Source organism: Pteronotus mesoamericanus, unplaced genomic scaffold (genome assembly GCF_021234165.1).
Source record: "Pteronotus mesoamericanus isolate MK-2021 breed Mesoamerican mustached bat unplaced genomic scaffold, CSHL_Meso_final scaffold_165, whole genome shotgun sequence".
Taxonomy (NCBI): Eukaryota; Metazoa; Chordata; class Mammalia; order Chiroptera; family Mormoopidae; genus Pteronotus; species Pteronotus mesoamericanus.
Window position 1 is genome coordinate 4,075,487 of NW_026555307.1, and position 15,350 is coordinate 4,090,836.

General features: G+C 44.3%; 1 protein-coding gene across 2 annotated transcripts in view; it reads right to left on the reverse strand.

Moving 5' to 3' along the window:
* Window positions 1-9,234, reverse strand: part of ANKRD11 (ankyrin repeat domain containing 11) — a 213,681-nt gene extending 204,447 nt beyond the window's left edge. For both annotated transcript variants that reach the window (XM_054588966.1, XM_054588967.1), the window contains exon 1: window positions 8,940-9,234. The gene's annotated coding sequence lies outside the window, so the exon portion shown is untranslated. The remainder of the gene's footprint in view (window positions 1-8,939) is intronic.
* Between the last annotated feature and the right edge of the window lie 6,116 nt (window positions 9,235-15,350).

Genomic DNA, 15,350 nt, shown 5'->3' on the forward strand with positions numbered 1-15,350 from the left:
CAGGTCTAGCGGACATTCTCACATTACATCCCACCTCCCAGCCTTTGTCCAGAGCCTTCCCAGCCTACAATGGCCTCACCCTGCTCTCTGTACACTGACATTACACCAATTCTTAAAGAGCACTGATTCTTAAACAGCACTTCCTCCATTATATCTCCTAGATTACAGAGCCAGAACCGCTTTCTCTCCTCTGAACTCCTGCCTCTTTTCAATAGTACCTCTGAGTGTATCTTTCTCCCCAATCTCAGGGAAGGGTTACATCCCAGTCATCTGTTTCTACAACACAGCCTTACACACAGTGAGCAACCAACAAATACATGACTAAATCAGTGTAAGTAGGAAAAAAACTAAGTTTATCTAGCCATAGAAGCCCCCTCCATAAAACAAAACTTTTTCCCCCACTATATTAACAGTCCACATTTGGAAAAGTAGTCAGATAAGCCAGATGTCAGCTCTACAGTGCTTTAAAACTGTGGTAAATGGGTGATTAGAAAGACATAAAAAACCCAAGATTATACTCTTCAAAACTACCAAGGTCATGAAAAATAAGGAAAAACTGAAAAACTGTTACAGACAGTAAGGCAGTAAGGAAGCATGACAACTCAATGTAATCTGGGATCCTGAGACAGTAAAAGAACGTTAGAGAAAAATCAGGTGAATTCCAAATGAAGTCTGGGGTTTAATTAAAATAGTAACATACCAATATTAATTTCTTAGCGTGGAGAACCTTACCACTGTTATGTAAGAAGTTAACATTAAAGACCTGGATATGTTCTTTAGAACATAATGGAACTCTGTGTATCTAAAATTATTCCAAAATAAAAGTTTATTTAAACAAAACAAAACTGTCCAGGACGTGTATTTCCCACCACGCTCACTGATCCCTCATCAATGCCAGACAATACTAACAGATGGCACTAAGGCTTTCCAAGAATCAGAACTATTCTGGTAAACCAAAGCAAAAGCACCAGAGCCAGGTGCACAATGATCAGATCCAACCTTATTTGCTATAACAGCATCCATGAAATCCTAGTGTAGTCCGCCGAATAATGCCCCCAAAGAGGGCCACATTCTAATCCCTGGAACTTGTGGATACTTTACATTACACAGCAAAGGAGAATTAAGGTTGCAGGTGGAATTAAGGTTACTAATCAGCAGACAGGGAAGAGTATGCTGGAATACCCAGGTGGGCCCAATACAATCACAAGGGTCCTTAAAAGTGGAAGAGGGAGGCAGAAGAGAGTGGGGGAGGGGATTGTGGCTTTGGAAGGTCAAAGAGATGCAACACTGCTGGCTCTAAGAACATAGGAAAGGCCCCTAACCTAGTAGCTCGGTTTGTTAGCGCATCATCCCAACATACCAAAATTGTGGGTTTGATCCTGGTCACGGCACATACAAAAACCAATGAATGCATCATTAACTGGAACAACAAGTTGATGTTTCTCTCCCTTTCTCTCTAAAGGCAATACCAAAAAAAAAAAAAAAAAAAAAATGTTTTTTAGAGAAAGAATGGAGGAACGTGCCAAGGAATGAGAATAGCCTCTAAAAAAATGGAAGAGGCCAGGAAATGCAGTTTCTCATAGAGCCTTAAGAAGGAACCAGTCCTGCAGACATCTTGATTTTAGCCCAGTAAAATCCATGTTAGGCTTCTCATCTACAGAACTGTAAAATAATAAACTTGTATTGTTTTAAGGCACTAGTTTGTGGCAATTTGATACAGCAGCAGCAGAAAACACTAAAATATTTTTTAAAAAGAATCTCTGTCCAAATTCTAAGAGCATGTTTTCCCTCCACCCTCACAACCTCCTATGTCACCTCTTCTAACACACTCTTCATCTACAGGTGTCCCATCCCCCTGAAAGAACATATACTGGAGCTCAGAAGAAAACTATCAAGGAAAAGGAAAAGGAGGGGCTATATAGTCCAATTCTAGAACAGAGATTTTCTCCCCAACTTTCTAAAACTTCATTGTGTCATTGGTCTTTACTTAAAAATACCCTTTTTAAAAAATTAAAGTTATTGCTTCAACATCATCTTCTTTAAAGTCAGTCATCTGATAAGAACCCATGTTTAGCAGAATCAGATCTAATCTCTTCACAAAGGAAAAAAACAAAGTTTGCATGTAATTCTCATTAAGGTTACATCTGCTGAAAGTTACTTAAACTATGAATGAAAGGACCTATCACTTTTCTAAGTTTTATACTAAAAGATAAAGAACACAATTCAAAGATTCATGTGCTGGGGGGGAAATTCCTATAAAAAATATTTTGAGTATTAGCACAGTAATCACTAAATTAGACTATTCTCAAAGTAATGAAAATACCTACGTGGGTAATCTAAATACATTTGGAACAAATCATATACCTCTAACAAAGGAAAAGTCAAAGTCTAAAAATTCCTTGAAATCAGAATCACCCAAGAGATTGTGAAATATTAACCTAATACTGCAAGTTCTTCAAAGTGTCAGACCCCTGAATGCCAGGTTTTCTTCTCTGTAATCATCCAAAAAGGCAAGATTTCTTTTTAAGTGTTCTGCACATCCTTTAATTAGCCAGGCATTTCAGTAATTTTTTTTTATAGTTAATTCCTTCAAGAGTGTCACTTTGGGGTTTTTTTTTTTGTTTTTTTAATTTTTACTTCCTGTTTTACAGGATGTAAAACCACATTTAGAAACGTGGTACATACTAGCAAGGCTTAATTTAAGAGTAATAAGGTTCCTCACTGCTTTTCTCACCTTCTCTATTTTAGATAAGTTTACACAGTATAACTATAGTGATCTCAAGTTTACATTATCACCCAGAATTAAATGAAAGTCTTTTTTATTTTGCTGTATATGAATGCAGTGGGGGGAAAAATAATCAGTAACTTTAGCCAAAACCTTACGAAACAAGCACCCTATGCAATCTTCTCGTTATTTAGAAATATTCATTATTCCAGGACATTAGCATTCTCAGTCTGAAGACTACCATTGGGAGGAGGAAAGGAAGAGACACATTACTTATGAGCAGAAAAAGAAGTCTATTTGCTATGTTTTAGGTGAAAAACACCTGAAAGTTAGTATTTACAAGTTAAATTGCAATTCCAGCCATTCTTAAGGGTCATATTATTTAGAGTTAAACAAGTCATTGGGGGAGAAGAGAATTTTATGAATTTTATTTAACCTTAACAAAAAATTTTGATGGAAGTGATCAAAAACATTTTATGTTGAGAAAAGGCCAACATTTTTATATAGTGAACAGGTGCACATTGGTTTCATTACAAGTGAAAAAGGAGTGCCTACAGATTTTCAGGATAATAAATAATTCACTGCACACATGTCAAGGGCAGAACTGGAAACTTGGATCTTGCCCTCACCCAGGCAGTACTATAACATGGGTCCCCCGACAGCCACCTCAACTTTGGCCTGGGGAGGGATGAGGAGAGGTCGGGATACATAGCATCAAAGAAGCCTTGGCCCAGCAACAGGATTTTCAGTCCTTTTACACTGAAAACCCATTTAACTCTATATTCACAGAACCAGCAAATTCTAGAATGGTGTCTTTAAGTATTTTCAACCACAACCAATTCCTCTTGTCCTTTACTCCCTAAAAAGTTAAAAGTTACACAAATCCAACTCACTGTAGCCAAACCAAGAACTCAAGTCTCTATCACCTATATTACACCCATAATTAGTCTTTTCAAAAGCAGCCATTTTGTCAGTTACATAATGGTTCATTTTTTTTCCTTCCAATATAAATGGGAAAATATAACACACAACTCTATTGCGATATATCTCCCTCCAAAAAGACTGATTTTTTCTTTATTAAAATGATAAAACTGGCGGAGCGGAAAAAGTTAAGGGGCCACCTCCATTCTGGGGAATTTCTATTTAAACTGAGGCTTTGGCCTCTACACCCAAGAACTTTTTTATACAATAAGTTAGGAAGTAAATAAGTAAATAAGTAAGTAAGTAATAAAATGCTAAAACTTTCAAAGCACTGTACTTGGATGCTAAACCACCTTTTATATTACATGTGGCCAGGCACCCAAAATTCTAGATGAAATTCCTGAGGACCATGAGCGGAACAGCAACAAACTACGTACACTTAGCAACCCTTGGACTATGGCCCCAAGAGCACCAGTTCTACTAAAACTGCTTTTACTTTCCTTTGTTATTTTCCTTTATCTCTTGTGTGCCATTGTTAAAAGCCATGTCCCACACCTTTATCTAAACTGTAAAGGCAAATTTATAATGGAAACAAGTGGAAAATGGCTGATGTGCACATAGCGTAATTCCTGGTCAATCAAATAAATGAAAGTTTATGATCCTAAGTTTCGCCTTTCAAAATTACTCAAATACTTCCATATATAAACTCCAAACAATTCAAAATATTTCTTGAGCAAGTTCTACAACTAGTGTGATACCCTAGGCTGAGCCCTGGGTGACCAAAGAAACTATCTCTATCATCATTAAGCTTACAGTCTTTCTATCCTGTGGACTGACATAAACTGATCATTACAGATTTGACCACTTATGTTAAGTTTTATGTGGCTATTAACAAGGTGAGTGGCCACTTTCCTTAGGAGTGATGATTAAGAAGGCTCTCTAAGAGGAAGCAATATTTAACTAAGACCCAAAGATTAAGCAGGAGTTACCTTGCAGATTTGGGGGTGGGGAGTGATTTGCAAGGGAGGCAATAATGGACACTCAGCAGGACCCTAATCCAGACAGAATCAGCAGGAGTCAAGGCTATGAAAAAATAAGGCACATGACCCTGGCTACTGTGCCTCAGCTGGAGCATCGTCCCATACACCAAAAGGTTGCAGGTGCGATTATCAGTCAGGGCACATACCTAGGTTGTGGGTTCAATCCCCAGTTGGGGTGCACACAGGAGGCAACTGATCAATTCTTGTTCTTTTTCTCTCTCCCCTTCTCTTCTCTAAAATCAATAAATGTATATACACACATATTTTACAAGCAGAGATGAATAACAAAAATAGGCATTTAAGTACACAGCTCAGTCTGGTTCTGGCTTAAAAGATACCGTAAGTAAGACCCACCGAAGAACAAGAAAAAAGAGCCAGTTGGGAATAGAAACATCTTTATCAGAATAAACAAAGTAGTTGTTAAAATGGATCAATCATTTCCTAAACCTAAAAAGGCTTTATATGTTGTCTCTAACTGTCAAGCGAGTTCCTAGAACTGAGGATTGATATCCTCTCACATAGCTTTAAGATAAAATTTAAAAAGTTTAATTGCACAAAAACCCCATTTGAAATTCGAATTAAAAGAACACACACTAAAAACCCTTCAAGACTTTTAGTTATTTGAGTTCGTTCAATTTTTGCAAAAAGTTTATCAACCAGCCAAGCTCAATCCATAGAGCACTGACTAAACAGCAATAATAAACTAACAGCATGTGGTCAGACAAGCAATGCATCATCATTTTCACCTATTAACTAGCAAATATCTGGCTATTGAAGGACGCTCATCCATTCCACTTACCATTGACCAATGAAGGGACTTATACAGGGTTATGGACAGATCAAACACTTATTTTGGCAACAAATGCAGATTATGCTCTGAACCAGCATTTACTGACACTCTCTAATTATGTTATTTAATTGATAATGAGCTCATTGCCCATAGCAAAAAAAAAAAAAAAAAAAGCCTCTCCTGATATGTGAAAAACACAAACTTACTATGTTTAATATACTTTAAAATCCAACGCACACAAAGCTTCTTGAAAAATAGTCTCAGTATTCCTTAACTCTACTTGTAGAAAGTTCTACTTGTCACTGTATCAACACTATAATTATAGCTAACATGACAACCACTAGTCATAAGCAGCCCATCTGGTTTAGAGAGATGAAAGGCACACTGCTGGTGCAGTGTTATTAACATGGCTGGTCCACAGAGGGTCTAGAGAAAAACATCTGACAGTGGCAATCCAAGTAAGAAAGCCGACACACAGTAAGAACTGCAAATGAGAATTCAGAACTACGTGACACAAAACAAACTTCTGGTAAATCTTGTTACGTGTATTTTACCACAATAAAAAATTTTCAGAATAAAAGAACTTCTGAAAGTTTCCAATTTGAATCAAATCTAGCACCATCTTTGGGTAGCTTTTTAACTAACTCAAGAAGCATGCACAAAGAACACAAAAAAATGTCATAGCAACTTGGTCTTTGTTTCCTCCCATCTCATTCCATTCAAGAGGCCCAGCCTATCAAATGAGATCCTGCTTTTAAGCGTGAAACTACAGAAAGAGAACAACAGCTGAATGGAGGGTGGGGGAGGAAAAACCAAAGATAGAGATCCAATTCCAGGGTCACAATCAAAGTTGAGCAAGACGTTTTTCCTTTTTCTTAAACTACAGTTTCAAAGCAGTATCAGAATATTTGTGCAATATTTCTCAAAAAGACAAACAGAACTCTAGGTATTCCAGGACAGCCAACACTTAGTAAGAGAAATCAAGGTCTCAAAGGCATCAAATAAACCATCTCAGGGTCTCTGATTTAGAACTAGCCAAGTTATGCCTTTGGGTTTGCACAAACCAAAGATAATAACTGTTTCAATGGCGTTTTTCCACAAGAAATATCATTTTACATCGTTTTGCTTAATTCATCTTATAATCCCACCAAAAGGACCAAGATATTCTAAGTTTTTCAATTCAACAACCAGGCACAGTTTTACTCCTCAGTTGAAAAGAAATGTTAAGGATATTGCTTAAATCATTTTAGGAAACTCAAAACACAGTAAAGCCTGAAACTTGATTTCTCTATATAGAAAATTTCCAGAACCACTCTGTTCTTGCAAACAGATATAAATCGTCTCATAACTTGTACAAACCATGAAACCTAAGTATGTTGCACCTTAAATATTAGGGGAAAAAAGATGGTTTTCAAAGCATAAGGCCCTCTCAGACCAGCTTTATCTTCCAAAAACTTCTTGGAAGCCAGGATACAAGACTGATTTTCCAAAAACACAACAGAAGTAGAAAGCTTTGATGGGGCACCAGGAACAGGGCAGACTTCAAAAAATTAAGACTCCCCCCAAGATGGCGGGGATACAGGATTTAACAGCACAATCCCTCTTTGAGAGGGGACTGAATCCATGAGGCAGGGCCAACCACACACAACCACACACACACATTCCCTCTCTCTCTCTCTCTCTCTCTCTCTCTCTCTCTCTCTCACCCCCCTCCCTCCCTCTCCCCCTCGCTCCCCTACACACACACACACACACACACACACACACACACACACACAACCCCTCCCCCCCACCGCCCTGCCAGGGGATGATGAAATGAGGAACGGAAATTAACATTTCAGGCAACGTCTCACATTGTTCCTGGAGGCCAAGGGCTGCTGTTGCAGCCGCCACTGCTTCCCTCCCACCCGCCCCCCAGTCCCGCCTACCCTCCCCCCAAACAACACCCTCTACGCTGCTGCCCCGAATTCCTGCCCCTCTGCGAGCCCACGCGCGCCTCCTGCAACCCCGGCGCCCCCACTTTCCCTACAGGGCCCCGGCTCGCCCGCCCTCTCCGGCTCAGAGCCCGAAACCCGCCAGCTCCCATTTCAAAACAGCGATAATAATAGGGACACTGGGAATAACAACTACCGCCGCTACCGTGAAGGCGCCCCTCCCGCAGGGTCAGAGGTCGGCGCCCGCTCTCCCTAGGTGCCCTGGACCCCCCGAGCCCACCCTAGCTCCTCACAACTACCGGGGCCTCCCAGCCCCACCCAGCGGCCCCCAACAGGCCCTTAAAGCTGCCCTGGGCGCCCAGCCCCACCCCTTAGCCCCTCACGTCTGTACTGAGCCCCCCAACCCCCAGCATCCCCCCAAATCTCACCTCTAACGCCTTCTATCAGCTCCTGAAGAATACTCCAGGCCCCCCAGACCCACCGTCAGCCCCTCATGGCTGCCCAGGCCCGCCCCGGAACCCACTCTCAGACCCTCACGGCTCCCTTCGGGCCTCCAGGCCCGCCCTGGAGACTATCCTCAGTCCTTCAAGGCTGCCCGGGCTCCCAAGCCCACTGTCGGCCCCTCACGGGTGCCTCCAGGCTCAACTGGAACCCCCGTAAGGCCCTCAGATCCACCCCGCAGTCCCCCGTAAGGCCCTCAGATCCACCCCGCAGTCCCCCGTAAGGCCCTCAGATCCACTCCGCAGTCCCCCGTAAGCCCCTCGCGGCTGGCCAGACCCCCGGGCCCGCCCCAAAGATCCCCCGTACGCTACTCACCGCTCCCCAGACCCCGCGGGTCCCAAAGTCCGCTCGGAACCCACCCTCAGCCCCTTACTACTGCCCTGGACCGTCCCAGAGCCACCGTAAGCCCCTCTCGGCTACCCCAAGCCCTGCCGGAGCCCCCCGTCGGCCCCTCGCCGAAGCCGCAGGCCCTCCCGGAGCCCCGCGTCGGTTCCTCACGGCTGCTCCGGGCCCCCCAGCCCACCCGAAGTTTACCCTCAGTCCCTCAGGGCTGCCCCAAGCTCCCCAGGACCACCCGAAGCCCCCCATCGGTCCCTTACGGCTGCCCTGGGCCCCCCTAGAAGCACCCAGAAGCCATTCACAGCACCTCATTCCCTCAAGGCCCCCAGGCTCGCCTAGACCTCCCATCAGCCCCTGACGACTGCTCCAGGCCCTCGGGCCCACCCGAAGCCCTCCATCGGCCACTCACAACTATTCAGGGTTGCCCAGGCCCACCAGGAGTCCACCCTCAATCCCTCAGGGTTGCTCCAAACACCCTAGGCCCGCCTGCAGCTCCGCCATCAGTCCTTCACTGATGCCCCAGGTCCCCAGGCCCGCCCGGAGGCCCCCGTTGGCCCCTCGCAGCTGCCCTGACCCCTGGCCCGCCGGAGCCCGTCGTGCTGCTCTGCCCGGCCGGGAAGGCCTGCAGGCCGCGAGACCGTCCCACGACCCGCTGCCCACCAGACTCCAGCCCCGGCGGCTGTTCTCACCCGACTCCGGGCGGCGCGGCTCCGCGGGCTCAGCGGCGGCGCGCAGGCGAGGCCATGCAGCCCCGACCCGGCTCCCGGCCCGCGGCCCGCGCGGGAAGGCGACGGAGGCGGCGCGGGCTCCGAGGCCGGCGAGGCGGCCCCTCGGGCGCGACCGAGCTCGGTGGCGCCGCAGCGACTCGGGCGCTCACTGAGGGGGCGTTAGGCCGCGCGCTCCGCGGCGGCGCCTCCCCGCCTGTGGCCCTCGCTCCATCGCGATCCGGCTCGGGCGGCCTCTGGCTCCGGGACCCGCGGAGACTGCGGCGGGCGCCGGACTCATGAGACGCCACCGCCCATTGGCCCGCCGTATCCGTCACCGCCATTGGCCCGCTGCGCTGGGCACAGGACTGCAAACGTCACGACGTCAGGGAGGAAGTGCACGTGGGGTGAAGGGGCGACAGGGAGATTGACAGCTTTTGTGACAGACCTGGGGCGGGACTAGAAGGACGTCCTGGGACGGATTGGTCAAGGTCGTGCGTTCAGGCGCACGGGACGTTGGGTTAGTTAGCCCTTGGATTGGCTATGTAAGTCGCAAAGGAGGAGGGTGGGTTTTTTCGTTCTCAGACGTGACAATCGGCCTTTTTAAGTACCGGAAGCGACGCGGGGAACTGTAGAGAACCAGGACTGGGCGTTTAAGGAGCTGAGAGACGGAATGTGAGTCTGTTTAAGCGCAGCACCAAGTCGACAGGGACTGGCGGCCTTTGGCAATAGTCTGAGAAACGTGTCAAAACAAATCGGCCGCGGAGTAGTTCACCAACCCACGTGAGCCCGCGAAGCACGGAGCTGTTGATGAGGTGGTGCGGTGGCGCCTCGTTTGCGGCTGCGTCAGGACCCAGTTGTGTTTGCTTGTTAATTTTTTGAGAAAGAGAAACATTAATTTGTTCTACTTAACTTATGCTTATATTGCCTTATTTCTGTATGTGCACTGACTGGGGATCGAACCCACAACCTTGGCTATTGGAGACGCTCTAATCAACTGAGCTACCTGGCCAGAGCAGTCTGACACCACATTAAATGCTCATGTTGCCACTAGGAAACTGGAAGTAGTGATTGTGCTATAACCAATCTTCCAGATTTTTCTGGGAAGCCAGAATCTGCTCTTCCCACTCCCAACCAATAACTTTCCTGGATGAGGAAGGACACCTCACAATAACAGCAACCCCATGCATCGGCTGGCGAGCAACCATAAAAAGGTGATGCAAAAGTACCTATATCTGCCTCATTTTAAGAATTATTTGGCAAGCCCTGGCAAGGTAGTTCAGTTGTTTAGAGCATCTTCCTAGTATGTGCCAAGGTTTGGGGTTTGACACTCACCGCCCCCCACCCCTGTTAAGGCACATACCTGAGTTTCTATCTAGAGGCAACACATCATCGGTATTTCCCTCTCTTCCTCCCTCCCCGTCTCTCTAAAAAATAAATAAATAATTCTTTTAATAAAATTAAAAAGAAAAAGAATTTCCCTCGCCGAGTAGCTCAGTCTATTGGAGCATCAACCCGCACACACCAAAATGTGAGTTCCACTCCCGGTCTCTGCATCTTTCTCTCTCCCCCTTCGTCTTTATGCACTCCCCCGTCCTCTGTAAAATCCATGAAAACATATCCTCAGGTGAGGATTTTTAAACGGGAATTGCCCAGTACAATTGATAAAATTTAGACTCCAGATTCCATACCCACCTATTGTATCAGTCTAAATAAGGGGGAACTAGAAGTTTGTTTGTTTGGGGGTTTGGTTTTGTCTTGTTTTTTTGTCCCTGACAATACTTATCCTTAGGAAAATATGAAAAACACTGACCTTAGCTAATCAAATATTCTCCAGAAATTTAAGTCAGAAATATGAATAACGAGGCAATTTGCCTTGGAAACAATCTGAAAATAAGATAAAAGCAAAACGAAGTTCTACAGAAGCAGAACCTCTAACTAGAAAGTAAGAATACAGTAGCAAAAAGAAATGCAAAGCAAAAGGAAAGGATTAAGCCATTTAATGAATTAGTTTAAAAATGTTTATTGAGCCCTTACTGGTGCGCTCAGTTGGTTGGGTGCTGTCTATTGAACCGAAAGGTCACCAGTTTGATTCCCCATCAGGGCACATGCCTGAGTTGTAGGTTCTGTCCCTGGTAGGGGCAGCATGTTCCAGAGGCAACCAATTGATGCTTCACTCTCATGTCAGTGTTTTTCTCCCTCTCTTTCTTCCTTCCCCTCTCTCTAAAAATAAATAAATATACACTTTTTTAGAAATGTTTTTGAGTGTCTGCTGTATGCCAGACACTATATCAAGCACTGGGAATTCAACAGGAACAGAACAGGTCTAGTGTCTACCAGCAGGTAATGTTTTATCAAGAAGGAAAAACATGTTCATCAAATAGACATAAAAGTACCTAGTTACAAGCTGTGAAAAGTGATTTGAAGGAGAAGTATATGGAGTTATTAAACAACAGTGAAAATCAGGTCTAATCTGGAGAGTGGCTTACAGAAGGTTTTTCTAAGGCATTTACACTTGAGCTGCTGTCAGAAGGTTGAGAAAGAGTTAAATGACTAAGTTATGGTAGGGAGGGCATTCTAGGTCTGGTGTACAGTAAGATAGCCCCTAACCACATATGACTATTAGGCATTGGAAATGTGGCAAGCCCAAATTGACGTATGCTCTGAATATAAAATACTCTTTAGATTTCTAACACTTAGTTCCAAGAAGAAAACAATGTAAAATATCTCACAAGTAAATTTTTAATGTGTATTACATGTGGAAATGATAGTATTTTGAATGATAGCATTAAATGTAGTGTTGAAGTTAATTTTACCTGTTTGTTTTTGATCATAGCTGCTAGGAAATTTTAATTTTTAAAAAAGGTTTTATTTCTTTTCAGAGAGCAGGGAAGAGATGGAGAAAGAAAGGGAGAGAAACCTCGATTGGTTGCCCCTTGCATGCTCCCAGCTGGGGATCTGGTAGGCAATGCAGGCATGTGCTCTGACTGGGAATCAAACTGCCAACCTTTCGGTTCACAGACTGGTACTCAATCCACTGAGCCACACCAGCCAGGGCAACTACTAGGAAATTTTAAATGACACCTGCTGCATTTGGTTTCTGTTGGACCACCTTGGACAAAGAGACAATGTAACCGGCGTCCTTAAGGTAAAGAGAGGCATGGTCGCTCAAGGGGCAGTGTTCATTCTTTCACTCTACACGTATTTAAGATTTCTAACTACCCACAGGTGTCCACCACCATTCTAAGTCCTGTATTAAATATGGGGTAATGGAGGGAAGTGTGCTAATTTAAGATAATCTTTCAGCAGAATCAGGAGTGAGGAAGCAAGGCATCTGGATTTGGGGAAGAGCACCCCAGATTGGGGCAAGAAGGAGCCCCACAAGCACAGAGCATGTTGGAACAGATGAGTTGCAGGGTGTGGCTGGGTGAGGGTCAGAACTCAAAGTTGGGATTTCACACTGAGTGGAAAGGTAAGCCACCGGAGAATCACAAGGAGATGGACCATGATCTGACTTCCTGTTTAAAGGATCAAAGGATCGCTCTGGAGATGACAAGAGCATAGAGAAGGTATGTGAGGTGGCAATGACATCTGGATTCATGAGACGGTCGGATCCGGGATGTGTTTTGAAGATAGTGTTGGCAAGATTTTTGTGGGCTGTATAAGAAAGAGAGGGGTCCAGAATGTAGTTGACATTGGCTGGAAGGACCCTAGGGAGGCACAAGTTTGGGTTGAAAACTGGGAGTTTAGTTATGTTCAGTTAAGTCCAAGATGCTTGGGTCCCCATGGGGTACTAGGTGAATATAAGGCATTAAGGGGGGGCAACAACAGAGAGACAGAGTGGCTAGGGCCAGGCAAGTCTTTGCAGGCATATGAGTGATTCTCAGCATGTGATCAGCACCAGCCAGTAAAGGGCTTTAATCAGGAGGTGCAGGAGCAGAGTCCTGTCTTAAAATACTGCTCTCGAAACTGTGTGAAAGGCAAGAACATGATGAGAGACCAGGTAGGGGGCTCTCCCAATAGTTAGTTAAAAGAGAAACAGAAAGAACAATGAGGAAGTAGTGAAGGGGAAGATGCAAACAAAGTTTGCTGGGCCCAGAAGGGACTGCCAGAGACCCAACTTTGCCAAATCTTCCAATTTTTACATAGAAAATTGAGGTTAAAGTTTTATGGGACTTTTCAATAAAAGCAATCAATTTGTCAAACATTGCATGGACAATACAAAATATCAGATCTACGAATTCCTAATCTTGATCCCTAAAGGATAGTTCAACACTTTCCTAGGAAGCCTGTTTTCCTTAACAAAGTTTGTTACCTGTGGCCCTCCAGAGATTCAGCTCTGGAGTTAAGACCCAGAGCATGCACCCAAGGGCCATCGTCCAACTTTAGCATGTCCCCCAGGCCAGCCTGCAAAGCCTGGCCTTGAGAGTTCCTGTGCTTTGTTCAGTGGCTGTGTTCATTATAGCTCGTTCCACTCTGGCCCCCCACCGCCCCAGCAGAGGCCTCTTGGATTCATTCTGCAAACATTTATTCAGGGCCTACTATTTATCAGGCACAAATTTAGGAGCTGATGATTTAGCCATGAACAAAATCAAGTTCCTGCCGAAACACATACTTTCTCTTACCTTGTGTGTTCCCTAGAAACAAAAGAAGCCAATTGTTGATTAAATGTAAGCCACACATGTATTCAAGAAACACCGGTATCCAGGTGGTGGTTGATGCCCTCCCAGAGAAGGAATGGTGTGTTCTAGTTCATACTGGCGCTAAGCAAAGGCGCTCCGAGCACCCCTACTCACACCTGCTCCCCCCATGCTACCCCTCTACTGTGGGCTGAAAGAATTATGGAGGTTACTGAGATCTTGTAGGGAATGGGGCCCTTCTCTCCCTTGCAGAACAGCCAGATGTCACTGCTAGAAAGGAGGCAACCTAGCCACTTTGCTTTGTTTAGGAACCAGTGGTCTAAGTCAATCATGGCAATTCTAACATACTTAGAATTCTCTACTCAAGTGGCAGAAGTGGCCAGATCAGGCCCACGTTCTGGCCACCTCCCTCTGCCCCTTCCCTCCTGACTGTGTGATGAGAACTGACATCTGGGTTTGGGCCTAGGCCTAGCTCACCAGTATTCTTAGCATTAGAATTTGAAACCCAAGTTTATTTCACAGTAAATTATTAACATATTTCACTTTCCAGTTAACATAGCTCTGTTGTGTATCACCCTCCCAAATGTCAAAGGAGGAGGAACTATGGCATAAAACAAGATTCAGATATTCCTAGCCCCCCTGACCTTAGAACCACCAAACCCAACCACCCCCAATTGTTAAAACTCTGTACCAAATGGTTTTCCTATAGCCCTACCAGTTTTGAAGCCATTTTAAAGTCTGAATATATGATCTATTATTTTCTTTAATTAAATAATCACAAATCCAATTAGAGAGTAAAAATGTCTTCCTAACACTTTTTCCTAGTAAGAGTGTTACATATTGCATAATGAGTTTTATGTAATGAATTTCAGCCTACAGAAAGCAGTGGCCTTACTCAGCTGAGTAACATGCAACAAATGTTTGGGTGCCTACTGTGTGCTGGATACTGTTACGGCAGAGAAAAACACAAAACTGTCTTAAACATGCTCACAGTCCAAATAATCAGGACTTGAAACACCATTTTATGATTATGTAATTGGTGTAAAACATGCCAGAAACTTTGTTGGGTGGCCATATTCGGTGAGTGACATGACACCCACCTGCAGCCCCTCTCCCTAGGTTTGCAAAGGAACCACAGATTTACCACCATGGAGTTTCCACCCTTCATCCCTGCAACCTAGCCTTGGAAAAATAGTGGACCTCTGCTGGTAACAGTCATTGGAACAGCAGCCCTCTGGCCGGTGCCAGTTCTGTGAGTAACTGCAATGCTTTTTTTTCAGGATGGTCAATTCAGAACCTTTTGCTAATGCTGAAATCAGTAAAGAGTTAAAAACATATTCTCCAAATTGTCCCTAGGTACTTTAATATGTCTTAGCTGCAGATAAGGCTCACAAGGGATAACTTTCTAATAATGACAAGTTCCCTGTTTAAATGAACAAAACTCACAGATATCTTTGATTAAAAGAATTCTAATTACGTTAGATTTGCCATGATTGGATTAGGCCACTGGTTCCTGAAGTATGGTTCAAGAACCCATGAGGGGTTCTAAGGCCTTTGTGGAGTCAGGAAAGTTGAACTGTTTTCATAATAATACTAAGAGGGTTTTTTGTCTGTTTCACTCACTTTCCTAATATGTGTACCTGGAATTTTCCAGCAATTGTATGACATAGGATGATGACATTGCTCTGACAACTGAAGAATGTGTGATCTTAGTTTTAAACATTTCTCAGATTTGATATTAACATGGTAACTATCA